Genomic DNA, 17,611 nt, shown 5'->3' on the forward strand with positions numbered 1-17,611 from the left:
AAAATATGCTGTGCAAATGTATCAAAAAGTCACAAATATTATCCCTATTTTCTGATATTTAAATTGTCTTTGGCAGGACAAATGTAGAATTCCCTAATATCCTAAGAACATTCAATCCTAAAAGAAAATAGCCTAAAAACATTTGAATGTTGTTCAGCCTAAAACAATAGCCTAAGAACATTTAAACAGGGGAGAAAATACATCATGATTTTGGTCCAGTTGCACAAAAGCCACAGTTTTATGCAATGGCTTTGATTTACTAAAGTCAAAATAACTGTTCACTTTGCAAAGGAAGTTGCACTTTGCAAGGGAGTCATCCCACAGCTTAGTAAATAAAATGAAGCTCTGCTGAATCCCATCATCCAATCAAGTGCAAGCTAAAATACCGTTTTGTTTTTTCCTGGCACATAATTGGGTATTCTTTGCAAAGTGAAATTGCATCTAAGGCCCCGTTCACATTGCAGCGACCCGACTTTGCCGGGCAACCTCATAGGTCGCGGCGTGCTGCTCGCCCCGCGACCTCGGAGCGGCCGGCACGGACTTCATAACATTGAAGTCTATGCAGGTCGCTCCGGGTCGCCCCAAAGAAGCTCCGGACCCTTTTTCTAAGTCGGAGCGACTTGTGTCGCTCCTATTAGAACAGGTCCACAGCTTCTCTATGGAAGGCGACCTACGGCGACCTGTCAGGCGACCAGGTCGCCTGACAGGTCGCCTCAGTGTGAACGGGGGCTCATTCACTCAAAGTGAACAGCCTGTTTGCCTTTCGTAAATCAACACCATTGTGCAAAAAAAAAAAGAAAAAAAAAATTAAAATTAATGAGCACATTCAGAAAAGTAGCAAACATAACTATAGGCAAAATCCGTCATATTTTCTTTGCCTTCTGTGTCCCATTGTGGAGATTTCCCTTCACTCCCTGTCCCATGGCCAAACAGAAAGTAAGAGAAAATCCCTGAAAATTAGTTTTAGTGACCTGGGGGTCCCCAAGAAATTCCCTTAGTGTCTCCATTGGAAGATTTCCCCTTTTTTACTTTTCTGTGGACAACTCAAAACTTTATATTTTCTTTTACTTTCACTTTCACTTTTAATGCTAATGGTAAACATAACAATCGAGGGTGAGTCTCCTTAACGGGGGGCACAGACAGTAATAAAATCTGCCAAAAATTCAAATCCCTCTGCACTCTATCCAAAACAAAAAAAATAAGAAAATAAAAAAAAAAGTTTTGCCTTTAGTTATACTTTTTAATTCACGTGCAGTTTTGTTGCACATTTTCTATCAAGACCCCTTAGTATCACGATTCACGTACAGGCCTTAATTAGACTGCATTTGGCAATCTAAAAATGATCGCTCCACTTGTTTTAGCACTCCTCTTTGAAATCAAAGGCCTAAATTTGCTGCAGCGCATCAAAATTCACAGCTTTAGTTTGGCCACAGATTTCACAGAGTGGTCAGACATATAAGAACAATCTGAGCGCTCTCAAACTGTACTTTTGTGTGGCAAGCTCCTAAACATTAAAGTCCGGCTCAGGCAGACTTCATGTATATCTGATAGAGAGGCAAGTAGGTTAATGATGTCCTTGCAGATCTGGCCAAAGATGCTCTGATCATCGGACTGTCAATGCATGTTTGTTGGTAGCCTAAAGAAGAATAAGCAAAATAAATGTTTTCTAATTTTGGATAGAGCAAAGGAGGTTATACCCCCCCCCCCCCGTCAGTTTGGTTATAACCATCTGTGTTCCATTGGGGAGAATGACCTTCACTTCCTGTCCCATAGCCAAAACTGGATTTGAGAGGAAATCTTGGAAAATAAGGGAATCTGTTGCCCCCCCCCCCCCCCAGACACCAGAACTAGTGTCCCCATTGGAAGATGTCCCCTCTATTACTGTTCTTGGGACAACGCAAGTTTTGGGATTTTACTTTAACTGTGAAAAGCAAATGAGGACTGGTTACACAACATATCAACATGGATTTAAACTTCGAAAAAAAACATTTGTTTCCTATTGTCTGTTCCTCGTCTCTCTCATCAATATTCAGAAAGAATACTCTTCCCAGGGATATAATTAGGCTTTACACTTATTTAAGAGACACTTTTATCTATTTGTGTTAGTTTTACATTAAAACCTCTTATGGGAAAGTTACTTTTCAATTGTTAGTGGAAATAAAGACAACACCTAATAGGGATTTATGCCTATTCTACCAAGATTCTATAATAATAGTATCATTAAACAGAATCTGGGTATTCGGGATACTTAAACTTTGCATAATCGGATTACGTTTGTCAGGATTTGTTCTTTTCACAGTAAAGATTTTCCAGATGCATTGTCTCATGATCCTAACAAGACAGAAAAATATATACCTGACCTTGTATTATATTTTTTTCTGTGGTTTATCACAAGTCAGGATTTTGACTCCATCAATGATACGGAGTAGGATACAGTTTAAAATACATAAGAGGATCTATATATCACTCCTAGCCAACAGCAAATTAAATTATACAACAACAATGAATTATACTGTGTTCTTGTTCCAGTACACAGAGTTTCTGGACATGCTCCAAACTTAGAAGCCCTTGCTATAGATTTGTTATTAGAGGTAAAATATAGCTTGGACACTATTCCAGTTAGTACTCAGTATGATCTCTAAAGTGTATATAGTCAAAAACTTTTTTTTTAGTTTTGGATCAAGCAGGGAAAAGTTCAAACTCTAGTCAGTTTATTTTTTGTAATCTGTGTACTCTTGGGGAAAATTTCTTTCACTTCTTGTTGTGGAGACAAAACATAAACTAGTAGAGAGTAAATCTGTACAAAGTGAGGGAATCCCCTTCTAAGACAGTTGTGCCAGAATTCCTTTGGACTTCATTTTTAAAAAGGAAGAGTTGCATTTTAATATAGATTATAAAACATTATCAAGCAATATAATTATAATGTACAATGTCATAAATTACATTGTATATAATTATAGGGACCTCGTTAAGTGTCTATATTTTCCTATTCATGACCATATAGTACATTTTTAGAAACATTTGCAGAGTTAATTGGGCAATTAGGTTTTATAATGAAGTAAGGTTTAGGCTTGGTTCACACAAGCCTGACTCCAAAGTTGCGACACTTTCAATGTAACTTTGAAATCTGACTTTGATGTGACTTTTTACACTCTGTGGCATTGAAGTCCTATCAAAGTCGGACCAAAGTAGTGAAGGGACTTTTTCTAAAGTCAGAGCAACTTGTATACTATCAGTTAAAACATCTCTCAGGGAAACATTGAATTTCACATTTCATCCGACTTTGGGTCTCACAAGATCCTATGTCATATCAGTGTGAACAGAGCATTAAAAAGGAATAATCTTTTTTGTCTTTTTCTTCCCTTCTAAATGTATAGTAGCACCACCTTATATCATTAATGATGCATTAAAAGTGCCTCCATAAGAACCTTAAAATCCACTTCCTCCATAAGAACTATAAAATTCACTTCCTCCATAAGAACTATAAAATTCACTTCCTCCATAAGAACTATAAAATTCTCTTCTGCCATAAGAACTATAAAATTCTCTTCCGCCATAAGAACTATAAAATCCACTTCCAATCCACTTCCTCCATAAGGACTAAAAAATCCACTTCCAAACAACACTTAAATTGGTAGTTGGTCTGTTAATCTTGACACCAAAGTCACATGATCAGGGCCTGGCTCAATACAATTTAAACTAGCAAAATATCTATGCAAAGAGCTGAAGACTGATTTAGAGAGATCTGGAACCCTTACATATCTATCAACATTCAGAAGCCCATCTAATCATACTACCATCATAAAAAAAAAGTAGACTGTCAATGCTCAAAGTGCTATCAAAATGCTGTAAAGTGTCAAAGGCTGCCATTACCGGCCCTCTTGTAAAAATGCAAATGGGCCCTCTTGTAAAAAGGTTAGTTGTCTGGCTGAGTCTAGCTTTATAATTTTGGAGCCACAGACTGGTTTAAGCATTATATAAATGATTATAAGAAAAATGGCAGAATTCCTTATCTATATTTGTTTCAGGTCAGGTCAAAAACTCAAGAAAAGCATTAAAGTCAAAGCATCAGAATGACAGCTAAGGAAATAACATTGTCAAAGGAAAGGTCAGCAATGGCCGCCCCTATCCCATTCCTATGACAAAGCCACTTTTAACATTCATCTATGCTTTGAAATGCTTAACTATCAAGAAACTTAAGATGTGATTTGATAGATATCTACACAACTGTATTTACATGGTAAGATCTTCTTAGGCTTCTTATCACTGTAAACCTCTATGAATATACTGTAGGTTTTCTGCAGGCCTCACACCCAGCACCGGAGGAAGAAGGGTTTCAACACATTGCTCGGCATAAAATATACAGCACATGTGCTATTAATAAAGCTGAATAGTGTGGCTAATTTCCTGCATGTTGGGCTGATATACTCCAAAATGTCAAAGATCAACTTCTAACATTGGAAATTCTTCCACATAATACGTCCCAGCTTTGGTGACATAATGCAGTTGGAATCGATAAATATTGCACCATAATATAAAACAGCAAATGACATATCTTCTAAGAATGTGCAAACTGTCCAAGATCTAGCCTAAAAATAAACTTCCAATAACATAATAGTTTAAACATGTTCATTCACAATTACAAGGCAGCCGTGCTTATTAGAACATGAGGTGCAGAGCCCTTACATGTTTATATATGTTCTTAGTATCTGATATGCCTTCACCCCTGCTGTGACTGTGCACATCATATACTTGGCATGGGAAAAATGCCATGCAAAAATGATATTAATCTTTTGGATGGAGTTAAATAGCATACATTTTTATTATACATACTCTAACTTCTGCATGCTGGTTCAAATTATTGCAGCGATTCACTTTTTACATATCTTATGAAAACCTAATCACCAAACTCTTATATAAAAGTTTTAACACAAATTCCAAAAGTATTTAGATTTTTTTTTAATTTGCAGATTTATTTAAAATGATCCCTATTCAGGCATTTCCCGTTATAGGGTGCCAATGCTCTGCCTACATATCCGAAAAGTGCTCTTGGGTTGTCACCTCCTGACACAGGCTAATGACATGGACAACAAGTGGCCATTTCAGCATTACAAAGGCTTGGTCCATCAGTGCCATAATCAGGAAACCTGCCTTTTATTAACCTTCCTAGCGGTATTCCCGAGTGTGGCTCGGGGTTAAATTTCAGTGCCAAAAGCGGTAACCCCGAGCCACACTCGGGGTACCGCTAGGAAGATCGCTGGATCCTGGAAGAGAGGCTACTCACCTTGTCCCCGGGATCCAGCGATGTATCCCGGCAGTGTGCGGTGGCCGGATCTTCCTCCCGATGCTCTGTGCCCCGGCTCCCGTCTCCTGAGACGTGACGCTCGCAGGGAGGTGGAACTGGCTGCAAATTCATATAGTAAAACACACTGATACATTACAAAGTAAAATAAAGTCACATTAGTTAGCCCCCCAGTGCCCTTTCCTGCAGTTTTACTGTACTTTTTATGTATATCTATATATATATATATATATATATATATATATAGATATACACGTATATCTATATATGTATATATATATATATATATGTATACGTTGTAAGGGATTAGCTCGGTGGTAGGCGTGGATGACCCCTTTGGGGGTGCGTTTTCACAGAGAGATAGCCGAGCAGAGGTTGAAAACAAGACTAATTTATTCATGCAATTTACTTCACACAATTGCAAGCGTCAAAACAGCCAAAATAAAATAAAAGACAAAATAAATCCTTGCCTCTGTGGGCGGCTACCTTCTCACGCTGGAACCTACCTAAGAAGTCTTTCCAACCTACTGTTGGGCCGACACTGCTGATCCTACAGCAGACACTCAAATGTCCATTTGTTTGCTTTTCACACAGCACAAACATTGTCCATTGAACATGTCCCTTTGTTTTCTTTCACACAGCACATGTTCATTTATAACAGGATCCTTTACTCTTCAGATTCTTCACATTGAACACAGTTCATTTAACAGGTCCCTTTACTCTTCACACTCTTCACATGGAACACTTTGTCTTCTCACCTTTGAGACGTCTTCACTCGTGGTTACCCTCCTTAGCTTCACATCGCTGTAGGGGGTCTTCTCCCATGCTCACCAGCTTGTCGGGAGGCACACATCCGACTGTCCCCCTCTCCCAGCCCACACGGCGACAGGAGGCAGCAGTCCTTCTCCCATGCCCACACGGCGTCGGGAGGTACACGTATGTCTGCCTTCCTCTCCCAGCACACACGGCGACAGGAGGCAGCACTCAATAGATTTTCTCTGGACAAATTATAGAGGCCTTGATCTCCTCATTCTGAACAGCTGAATGGTTTTCAACTTCCTGCTGGCTCTTTTTGCAGCCAACACCCTATAGTATCAGTGAACTTTTCAAAGCAGGTGGGAATGTGTCTCCTCTCAGTGACTACATTCCCAGATTTACCTGACTTCCTGTCACATACCCCCCCCCTCTTGTTTCAACCCTAGGGTTGGGACACATATTTCCAGGCACGCATGTGTCAGGCACTGCTGACTCACTGATAAGCCTCCTATTATCCTCAAGCTTCCGGATGAAACTGTTTCTGTCATCTTCACTGACAGATTTCTCATAAATGCCACACAGTTTGTCTCTCATCTCATATACACATTCTTCAACTGCATTTTTGGCATAATTTTGCTCCTTCTCGTTTCTGTCATCTTCATTGACAGCTTTCTCATAAATGTCAGACAGCTTGTCCCTCATAACCGTCTGTCCAATCCACCATGGAGGACCGTGATCCATAGGCAACTCAATTGGGCTAGTCTTAATGTCTTCAACATTCTTAAGACGCCTCTCTCTGCAATCCATAAATGTTTTCCACAAAACTTTGAGAACCTTTGCTTCACTAAGCTTTGTTCCAAGTAGGGACTCTTGACATCCCTCTGTGACTTGAGTTGCCTCTCCATACAGCTGTACACAATCATTGACTTTTTGTTGTAAAAGGGAATGATCTTCCTTCTTGAGCTTTGCTTGCTCTAAGATGCTGTGCAGAGGATTTTCCAATTGAGACAACAGGCTGTCACACATTTCTTCAAAGTGACCCCTGTTCCTTTTCCCAGAGATATCAATATCATTCAAACATTTCATATTCATAGGCAGATCTGAAGCATTTGCACTCATCAACTTCTTAAACTTTTCGCCCTCCTGAGCGAGTCGCAGTAAAGGCCTACTATTTGATTTGATATTCAGTTTATATTTCTTGCCAAACTCTTCACAGAAGTAGCCAACCAGAACATCATCAACTTTCCTTCCACCAACATAGGGGTTAAAGGCAACAACACAGTTGAACCCAGCGATCTGGGTGGTATCCATTATAGACCTCCTCTCTGCATCAGTGAAGAAGCATGGAACTGCAACACATTCTTTTACAGGTTTCTTCAATGCACTTTCTGCTGAACTATTTGACCGCTCAAGGTCACCTAGTTCCTTTTCTCTATCTGAATTCCACATGGAATGTATCTCAAGATCACGATCAAACTTCTGCCACCCGTCTTTCACCAGTTCCATTTTGGAAACACTCCCTGAAAGGCACTTATTCATTTTCTTCACGTTTTCACCAACAGCCTTAGTTTTCTCCACTAGGTGGCGTTTGCTTTTTTCTCCCAGATTTATATCACTTGCTTTAGTTTTCTCCGCTTTAGTTTTCTCCACTAGGTTTTCAGCCTGAACTGAGAAATCATCACATTTCTTACACAACTCTTTTGTTTGCTGAAGCTCTAATGATACATTTTCCAATGCTTGAAGTTTTTGAAGGAACGGTTTATTCCAAAGGGGTGATTCAAGCCACGTGTCATCACATTTCTGAGGCTCACTCAGGACAGACCCCAAAACACTGATCCTTTTAAAAACTGCATCAGGCACACTATCCCCTCTTTGGGACAGATCCTCTGTTGCCTGGAATTCCTCTTCCAGTTCCTGCAACGGAATCTTCATCTCTTCTACTTGCTGTTCTAAGGCTCGCTTAGACTTTTCTAGCTCCTGAACGCTTTTCACAACATCATCCTTGGAGCGGACCAAATCTTCCATCTCTGTACACAGCTGTTTGTTAACTCTTTCTAGTTTAACATTACACTCTAGAGCTTCCTCCAAAGAGCGAGCCAAGAACAGGGCTTTGCTCTCGTTATCACGCGCCTCCGTTTTTGCACGGTCGCGTTCTTCTGCATATCTTGCAGACACAGTCTTCTCTTCACCAAGCATCTGATCAAACTTCTTTTTCACATCTTCAACACACTGTAATGAACCAACGCTTTCTTCCATGCGTTTTTTCATATCCGCTATCTGAGCTTGCAATGTTGCGACTTGCTCTGATAGGTTTTTCTTTTCTTCCGCCTCCTCTTTTAATTGTTCCAGGAAGCCATTTTTCTCATCTTCCATTTGTTTGAGCTTTGTGCTAAAACTCAGCCTTTGACACCTCTCTTCCTGTAAGAGTTCCTGCGTGTCTTGCAGCTGCGATTCCAAGATAGAAAAATCTTCCGCAATTTCTCTAGATTTGCTGTCTGCTTGAGAAAGCTGATTTGTAACATTGTCCAACTCAACCTGCAGTCGGTTTGCCTTCTCTAACAGCTTAGCACACAATCGGTCACCTTCTGACACCTTGACTTGCGATTCCAGAAGCCGTGCCTCTACTTTTTCCCTCTTATGTTCACAATCTCCTTTTCCCTGCATAAGAGCCTTCACCTCATTGGCTAGTTTCTGGGAATGAGACTGTAATTCTGCCACACAGGCTTCTTTCTCCTTTAACTGCTGCTGGAAACGTTGGGCTTCACCTTTCCAACTTTCACAGTCTGCACGTAATTCATCTACCACATTGCTCAAAGTGGTGAGCTCATACACAGTACTCAGTAATTTAGCCTCTCTTTCACTTTTCTCGTTGTCGCTGAGAGACAATGTCGTTTTCAGAGCGACATTCTGTTCCTGCGACTCCTGCAGGTCTATTTTTGTAACTTCCAAACACTGAAGACTTTTTTCCAGCTGATTACGCAACTCCAACATTTCACACATACTTTGCTTCTGCAAAGTCTGAATTTCAATTTCCTTTTCCATGAGGATGGTATCTTTCTCCTTTATAGTGTCTTGACATTTTTGCAACTCGACCAAAAGAAGAGCAGTGGATTCTTCCCACTGTAACACATGAGACTTGAGTAGTTCATTCATTTCCTGCAAGTTTCTATGCTCCATTTTAAGCAATTCCAAGGCTTGTTCCTTTTCTTCCATTTTCCGTTGCAAGGCATCCAACTCAGCCCTGCACACATACTCGGTTTCCTCCAAACCGATGGCCTCCATTGGCTGCTGGCGTCTCTGTTTCCAGCCTGCCATGCTCTCTTGGTGATCCTTTTGTTGAGCTGCAAAGCTCCGTTGTTTCAGCATCTCCCCCATTTTGGGTTTACTTTTCATCTGAGCACACTGCGTCTCCATAGCAGTTTCATCAGTGTTGCTAGGGACAACAACCTTCCTCTTTAGTAGACTCTCTTTAGGCATGGATGGGGCTGGTTCAGACGGTAACATCCCCTCCATCCATAGAATCCGGTCTCTCATTTCATCTATCTTTGCATTCTTCAGGCGTTTTGAACGCCCCATCTTCAATAACTCCACAAACAAATTTTTCACAGTCCAGCAAAAAATTTTCAGACCACTGTCTCTTTAACACATGTAGTTTTTCTCTCTCTTGCAAGATCTCTTTTCCTGCACACACAGTTTGTGCAGTCACTTGCACCAGACACAACAAAGTTCATCAAATAATTTTGAGACCGCTGTCTCTTTAAAACACTTTTTTTTTTTCTGTCAGGATCTTCTCTCCTGCACACATAGATTGTGCAATCTCATGCACCAGATAAAGTTCATCAAACATTTGCACTTCCTTGCAGGGATCTTGCTGCTTCTGCCCACTGCATACCTCCACCATATGTGAGGGATTAGCTCGGTGGTAGGCGTGGATGACCCCTTTGGGGGTGCGTTTTCACAGAGAGATAGCCGAGCAGAGGTTGAAAACAAGACTAATTTATTCATGCAATTTACTTCACACAATTGCAAGCGTCAAAACAGCCAAAATAAAATAAAAGACAAAATAAATCCTTGCCTCTGTGGGCGGCTACCTTCTCACGCTGGAACCTACCTAAGAAGTCTTTCCAACCTACTGTTGGGCCGACACTGCTGATCCTACAGCAGACACTCAAATGTCCATTTGTTTGCTTTTCACACAGCACAAACATTGTCCATTGAACATGTCCCTTTGTTTTCTTTCACACAGCACATGTTCATTTATAACAGGATCCTTTACTCTTCAGATTCTTCACATTGAACACAGTTCATTTAACAGGTCCCTTTACTCTTCACACTCTTCACATGGAACACTTTGTCTTCTCACCTTTGAGACGTCTTCACTCGTGGTTACCCTCCTTAGCTTCACATCGCTGTAGGGGGTCTTCTCCCATGCTCACCAGCTTGTCGGGAGGCACACATCCGACTGTCCCCCTCTCCCAGCCCACACGGCGACAGGAGGCAGCAGTCCTTCTCCCATGCCCACACGGCGTCGGGAGGTACACGTATGTCTGCCTTCCTCTCCCAGCCCACACGGCGACAGGAGGCAGCACTCAATAGATTTTCTCTGGACAAATTATAGAGGCCTTGATCTCCTCATTCTGAACAGCTGAATGGTTTTCAACTTCCTGCTGGCTCTTTTTGCAGCCAACACCCTATAGTATCAGTGAACTTTTCAAAGCAGGTGGGAATGTGTCTCCTCTCAGTGACTACATTCCCAGATTTACCTGACTTCCTGTCACAACGTGTAAGTGTGTATGTATAAATATATATATATATATATATATATATATATATATATACATACATACATATATATATATACATACACACATACATACTTTAACTTATTTCTAGTTATTTATTATATTGTAATTTATGATTTTGTGTTTCAAACTTTATCATACCCGAGATGTTATAAAGAAGAACGCACAGTAAAAAAAAAAAATCATATGTAAATAGTTGGTTTGGGCTGCTCATTCTTAAGAATTACATGCAAAATAATGGTACCACTTTCTGCACCTAAAATCGGACAGAATCATACCGCCAGGGAGGTTAACAAAAAAAAAAAAAAAAGCAATCGAAATTAAATAAATATTGAAAGAAAATGAAAAAAAAAAAGAAAGAAATGGTTGTGTCAATAATTATATTGTAAACGTCTATGCGTATGGAACTTTAGTTTAAAATGTCCAACATCTTTATTAGGTATAACTCATAAGGCGAGGTACAAAAGGAGGATGAAAATAAGTGCTCCTAAGTGTGAAAAAAGTTCTCATTTACCTGTTGTACTTTGCCTTATGAATTATATTTAAAGATGGAAGAAACTATAACTATTCTGAAAAATGTCTCTTTACCTCTTCTGCCTATCTTGCTTAACCTGGTGTAAAAAAAAAATCTTCTGTGTACTCAGTCTGCTCAAGTCTAGTCGCGTGACTGTGCAGCTCTGTGTAAGGCAGTGTTCAACAATGGCTGTGAATTCTGGGAGCTGTGTTGTCACTATTTGGCTCCCATGGCCAAGTTGTTTTTGGTGCTCCCTTCTCTCTTCGACAGCATCCACTCACTGACACAGGGAAGCTGAAGCTGCAGGTTCACATGCCTGGACCAGAGCAGCTTAAAGTGATTGTATAGTCTTGTATTTTTTTATTTTATTTTATTTTAAAATAACAAACAGTTTATACTTAGCTGCTCTGTGCAGTTGGTTTTGCACAGAGTGGCCTGGATTCTCTTCTTCTAGGGTCCCTCTTCTGGGATCATGGCCCCTCCCTCCTGTTGAGTGCCCTCACAGCAAGCAGCTTGCTATGGAGGCATCCGAGCCGAGTCACAGCCCCCTGTGTCCGTTCAGACACAGAGCCACGACCAGGCCCCACCCCCCCTCTCCTGATTGGCAGCGTGACTTTGATTGACAGCAGTGGGAGTCAATCGCGCTGCTGTAACAGCCAATGAGGGGGGGAAGTCCCGGGAAGCTTAGAAACACCTGCAGCATCGCTGGATAAAGATGGGCTCAGGCAAGTATTAGGGGGGCTGCTGCACACAGAAGGTTTTTTTTTATCTTAATACATAGAATGCATTAGGATTAAAAAAAAAAAAAAAAAAACTTCTGCCTTTACATTCCTTTTAAAAATAGGTAAGTACACAGATATTTTTTATACAGGTTGGGCAGGATAGGTAGGAGAAGGGGGAGGGAACATTTTTTAAAATAGTCATAGTTAGGTAATTAATCCACTTGAATAAAGAAGGTAAACACTTAAAACTGGCGTGCCATCATCTACATTTTTTAGGAAAGCTTTAACTAGCCTTTTTGTTTTTTACACCCCTGTAAGTGTGAGCCCTAACAGCATGTAGACACATTAGAACATTTACATTAGTTGGATATAAATTGCCTAATGACAGGACAAACTGTATTGTACAAGTTAACGTGACACTAAATTCTGCTTTAAGAAGATAAAAATTATATTTAAGTATCTATTCTTAACTTTAAAAAATACTTTCTATTGCTCTAAGCCTCTTCCAAATTTATTTTTTGCTGCTGTGTTTTATCTTCCTGTTAGAGGGTGGCTATATTTATCCTCCATAGTCCCATTACCACCCTCTCTTGCTCTCTCCCAAGATGGACTACGGTCTATGGGATGTGTAGTGTCAGTGTGCATACAGCAGTGCACATGGCCACAACTTATGTGAGACTTACAGAGCTCATTAGGGCTGTTACAAGGAGGCAAAAAAAAAAAAAAAACAGTAAGAAACAGTTTAATGCAAAATAGATCACAGGGCCATTAATGGCCACTGGATGTGTATAAATTGCATTAGGAAAATAAGGAAATAATTTAGGGTCACTTTAAAACATTTTAATTTTTCCAAAAAGGCAATGTACTTGCTCTGTTGATCCTCTTGCGGCTGAAGGTGCCTTCACGTGTGATCAAATTCCTTAGAGTGCCCTGGGAGCATGCAAACCGGGTAACTTTTGTGATACGAATATTAAACCACTCCTGGACCGTACTGTGTTTGCAGTCTATAACAAGGAGGTGCCGAGGGCGAGAGATTTTGACCACTGGGGTTGCTAGAGTTATTCATGACAGACTACATTTCAAGGCTTCCATGGCACACATACTGGCATATCCAAGTGCCTGCAAACACTCCTGACTATTAAGCACCTTTAATGCAACTAAATCCTATTTAAAATCTGTATTAAAAGAGAAGTACGGGATTGCAAAATACAAATACACATACTCACCTATGTGGAGGCAGCATCAGTCCGATGCTGCTGCTGTCCCCCTCTGGCTCTAAGAGTGAGAACTTAGCAATCACATGACCGCTAATTGCTTAGTTTTCGGTCTTCACCAGAGTTGGTTCATAAATAATAAATATCTATACATGTTTCTGTGCAGTGTCAAGAAAAGTGTTTTGAAAGGGCCACCACTAGCTCTGCAGGGAGCAAAATAAACATTATTGTTCAGTCTTAGCCATGTCACGTTCTGAAGTGGCATGCAGGCAAAACATAGGCTTGGGGGGCTGCAGTAATATCGGAAACTGCATTTATTTATCTAGCAAATATTGCTATGTAAAAAAAATCCCAGAATGTTTCCATTAAAAATCTGAGAACATTCTAGCTATAAGCATGCTACAAATGAAGATGCTTACACATTTCTTCATATTACTAGCATTTCATTGTGTTCAAAATTTTATTGAAAGTTAACAAAGGAAATATAACAGATTTTGGTACAATACGTAAATTAAAACTGTGGGTACCATTGGTATGGAATATACAACGTTGTACAGCATACGCATAGTATGGAGGCAAGGGGAGATATAGAAATGTAACAAATAACAAAATACAACTGGGGTAAAGAGTAACAGACGGGGATCAAATTGTATTTCTTAGGGGTGATGGGAACGTTGCCATCCTATCCCACTCACAGTATAAAGTACAAGTGCTATGGCTGTTTGGCACCCCAATAGGGGACAATACCAAAGAGCGAGAGAAGTCTGGGAGACCGTGATATGTGGAAGATAGGGAGGTTAATGGAGGGTAGCCGAGAAGGCGAGAAGGGAATGAGGAAGAAAAAAAAGGGGGGGAGGGGGGGGGCAGAGAAGATAGCAGGGGAAGCTGGAGCTTATTAGGAGCTGAGGATGGGGAAGAGGGGTGAGGGGAGGGGTGAGTGTGTGTGCGTCCCCCATGACTGGCCCAGCTGGAAAACAGCAGTTAAAGGGTCGGTTATGGGCGCAGCAAGGTGATATTACTAGCATTTTAAAGGAAAACATCTAAAATATAGTACACTAAAATGTATCGCAGCAAAGTAATGGGTAGATGTGAAGATGCTCTGACAAGGCGGTCTAAGTGGAAATTTATAGAGGACAGCCTACTCGCCAATGGGTTTTTGCCATGGTGGCCAGGATTTGTCCAGCTTTGTTTGTCACCACTGAAGTCAATGTAAGCTATATGATCCAGCTTACCAGCTTCCATGGGAAACTTCAATATCAGTTCTGAACCAGGATGACCTTTAATTCGATGGCCTGCAGAAAAAAAAAATCCAATTTCAAAAGGTGCTTTACGGTGACCCTAAAATTATGATGACCCCAAAATCTACTGGGAAAGTGAAGATTTTTGTAAGCACCAATTGCTTACTGGCTTTTTACCCAATAAAAGCATGGTGTAATCAGATTTTATTTGTATTTTTTTTTATAAATTATAGCAGACTAGAAAACAATGCCCCCACCTCGCCTGCCAACCTCAGCAACTGCACTGAAATGCCCTAGTGTATTGATCTACATTCTGCTCATGGCTAGTCACATTAAATAGTTAATGTATACTTGAGCAAATGCTGTCATCCCAGCAAGCCAGATCACCATAGAGCAAGATCCTGGACACATAGGACTTGTTATGTTCAAGCTGCTGCCAATAATCAAATCCAACTGATATTTACTGATTTAAACTATGAAAACAATTACATTTGGAAACATATGGGGCCCAGGATAATAATTTTTAGTTTGTTTTGATAATAGTTTCAAGAAAAGAACATGAAATCCTCGGTGCCGTATAGTCCTCATACCGAACGGATTTTAAAATTACACCCCTGGAGGAATTCCTGGCATAACTCTGCTGACATCACTAAGCTCTGGTTAATTAGAGACGAGTCCTCTGGGGGCACAGGCTTGTTTGCATGTGGTGTATGTTATAAATGAGTAGGAAAGTCCTCTGGCCTTACTTGGGCATGAGTGGATCCTTCTCTGCTTTACAGAGCATTCAGAACCTACCTTGTTCACATACAATAAACAAAGAAAACCCACAGGGAACCACGTACTGGCACCTAGTGCTCACATACACAAATATAATTGAGTATGCTTTTGATACCCGTGATGCTTTTTATCCCGAGTCTTGACGAGATGCAAGAACCCATGAGCATTTCAAGGGTTCAGTAAAGGGAACCCCAACAGATAAAAGAAGGGAGATTTATCAATATGTGCACAGCTTGCAAAAGCTTTACAGTGGCTATTATGGTGCTCATTTGCTTCACATTTACTATGCTGTTCGCATTGGCAAGGAAAATGGGGCACAACGTTTGAAATAAAAAAAGCAGTAAGATAGAGTGCTTTATTTATTTTTAACAAAAAAAAAAAAAACTATAGAACAATATAAAGACATACACAGTGACATGATAAAATTGTAATGAAAACACAGTGATCATACCAAGGGTAAGATAGAATGCTTTCTAAGGAGATTCCTGGAGCTGCTCACCAGAATCTTGAGATTCCTAGCACTGCTGACCTTAGAATAGAGATACAGTAAACCCCCCTCCATTGCGGGGGTTACGTTCCGGACCCAGCCGCGAAAAGTGAAATTCCGCGAAATAGAAAAACCCTATTAAAATGCATTGTAGGCATGTTTATTTTACTGTCACTGTACGTGTAGAAGCATTTTAAGGTCTTTAAACACACTTTTAAAACAATAGAAACTTATTTAAACACATAAAAGATACTAAGAGACATAGCAAGAGCTATGGAAAACACAAAAATATTTCATTTTTAATGATTTATATAGTAAAATAACATTACAAAAAAAAACGCGAATTACCGGGACCGCAAAAACTGAACCGCGATGGAGCGGGGGATTACTGTATACAATATCTCACAAAAGTGAGTACATCCTTAACATTTTTGTAAATATTGTATTATATCTTTTCATGTGACAACACTGAAGTGAGTGTACAGCTTGTATAACAGTGTAAATTTGCTGTCCCCCTTAAATAATAAAACACACAGCCTTTAATGTCTAAACCGCTGGCAACAAAAGTGAGTACACCCACTCAACAAAAGTGAGTAGCCCAACAACAGCCACTAATGTCTACACCACTGGAAACAAAAGTGAGTACACTCCTAAGTGAACATGTCCAAATTGGGCACAATTATCCATTTTTCCTCCCCGTGTCATGTGACTCCTTAGTGTTACAGGGTCTCAGGTGTGAATGGGGAGCAGGTGTGTTAAATTTGGTATGATCGCACTCACTCTCTCATACTGGTCACTGGAAGTTCAACATGGCACCTCATGGCAAAGAACTCTCTGAGGATCTGAAAAAAAAGTTTGCTCTACATAAAGATGGCCTAGGCTATAAGCCAAGACCCTGAAACTGAGCTGTAGCAGAGTGGCCAAGACCATACAACAGTTTAACAGGACAGGTTCCACTTAGAACAGGCCTCACCATGGTCGACGAAAGGAGTTGAGTGCATGCGCTCAGCGTCATATTTAGAGGTTGTCTAGAGGTTGTCTTTGGGAAATAGACATATGAGTGCTGCCAGTATTGCTGCAGAGGTTGAAGGGGTGGGGGGTCAGCCTGTCCGTTCTCAGACCATACGCTGCACACTGCATCAAATTGGTCTGCATGGCTGTCGTCACAGAAAGAAGTCTCTTCTAAAGATGATGCACAAGAAAACCCGCAGACAGTTTGCTGAAGACAAGCAGACTAAGGGCATGGAATATTGGAACCATGTCCTGTGGTCTGATGAGACCAAGATAAACTGGTTCAGATGGTGTCAAGTATGAGGAGTACAAAGACAAGTGTGTCTCGCCTACATTTAAGCATGGTGGTGGGAGTGTCTTGGACTGGGGCTGCATGAGTGCTGCTGGAACTGGGGAGCTTCAGTTCATTGAGAGAACCATGAATGCCAACATATTCTATGATATACTGAAGCAGAGCATGATCCTCTCCCTTCGGAAACTGGGCCACAGGACAGTATTCCAACATGATAACGGCCCCAAACACACCTCCAAGGGAACAACTGCCTTGCTAAAGAAGCTGAGGGTAAAGGTGATGGACTGGATAAAAAAATCTTTACAAAGATGTGAGGGGTTTACTCACTTTTGTGAGATACCGTAGAAGGAGGATGGGGCAACATAGCAATGGAGATCTAGGCCAATGAGATTGGGTAATAGGGCATTGGTGATCGCAAGCAGGAAAATGGGGTAACATGGTATAGGAAACCCAAGGCAGAGAGATGGGTTAACATGGCATAGGAGATCTCAGGCAG

General features: G+C 40.7%; 1 protein-coding gene and 1 long non-coding RNA gene across 2 annotated transcripts in view; one reads left to right on the plus strand and one right to left on the minus strand.

Moving 5' to 3' along the window:
- FILIP1L (filamin A interacting protein 1 like) overlaps positions 1-17,611 on the plus strand; it is a 496,325-nt gene that overhangs the window by 193,900 nt on the left and 284,814 nt on the right. The window lies entirely within an intron of this gene.
- Positions 1-17,611, minus strand: part of LOC309546016 — a 410,500-nt gene that overhangs the window by 92,922 nt on the left and 299,967 nt on the right. Inside the window, exon 2 of the long non-coding RNA XR_014224918.1 lies at positions 14,543-14,602. This is a non-coding gene — a long non-coding RNA (uncharacterized lncRNA). The remainder of the gene's footprint in view (positions 1-14,542; positions 14,603-17,611) is intronic.

Source organism: Pelophylax lessonae, assembly GCF_965119305.1.
Source record: "Pelophylax lessonae genome assembly, chromosome: 2".
Taxonomy (NCBI): Eukaryota; Metazoa; Chordata; class Amphibia; order Anura; family Ranidae; genus Pelophylax; species Pelophylax lessonae.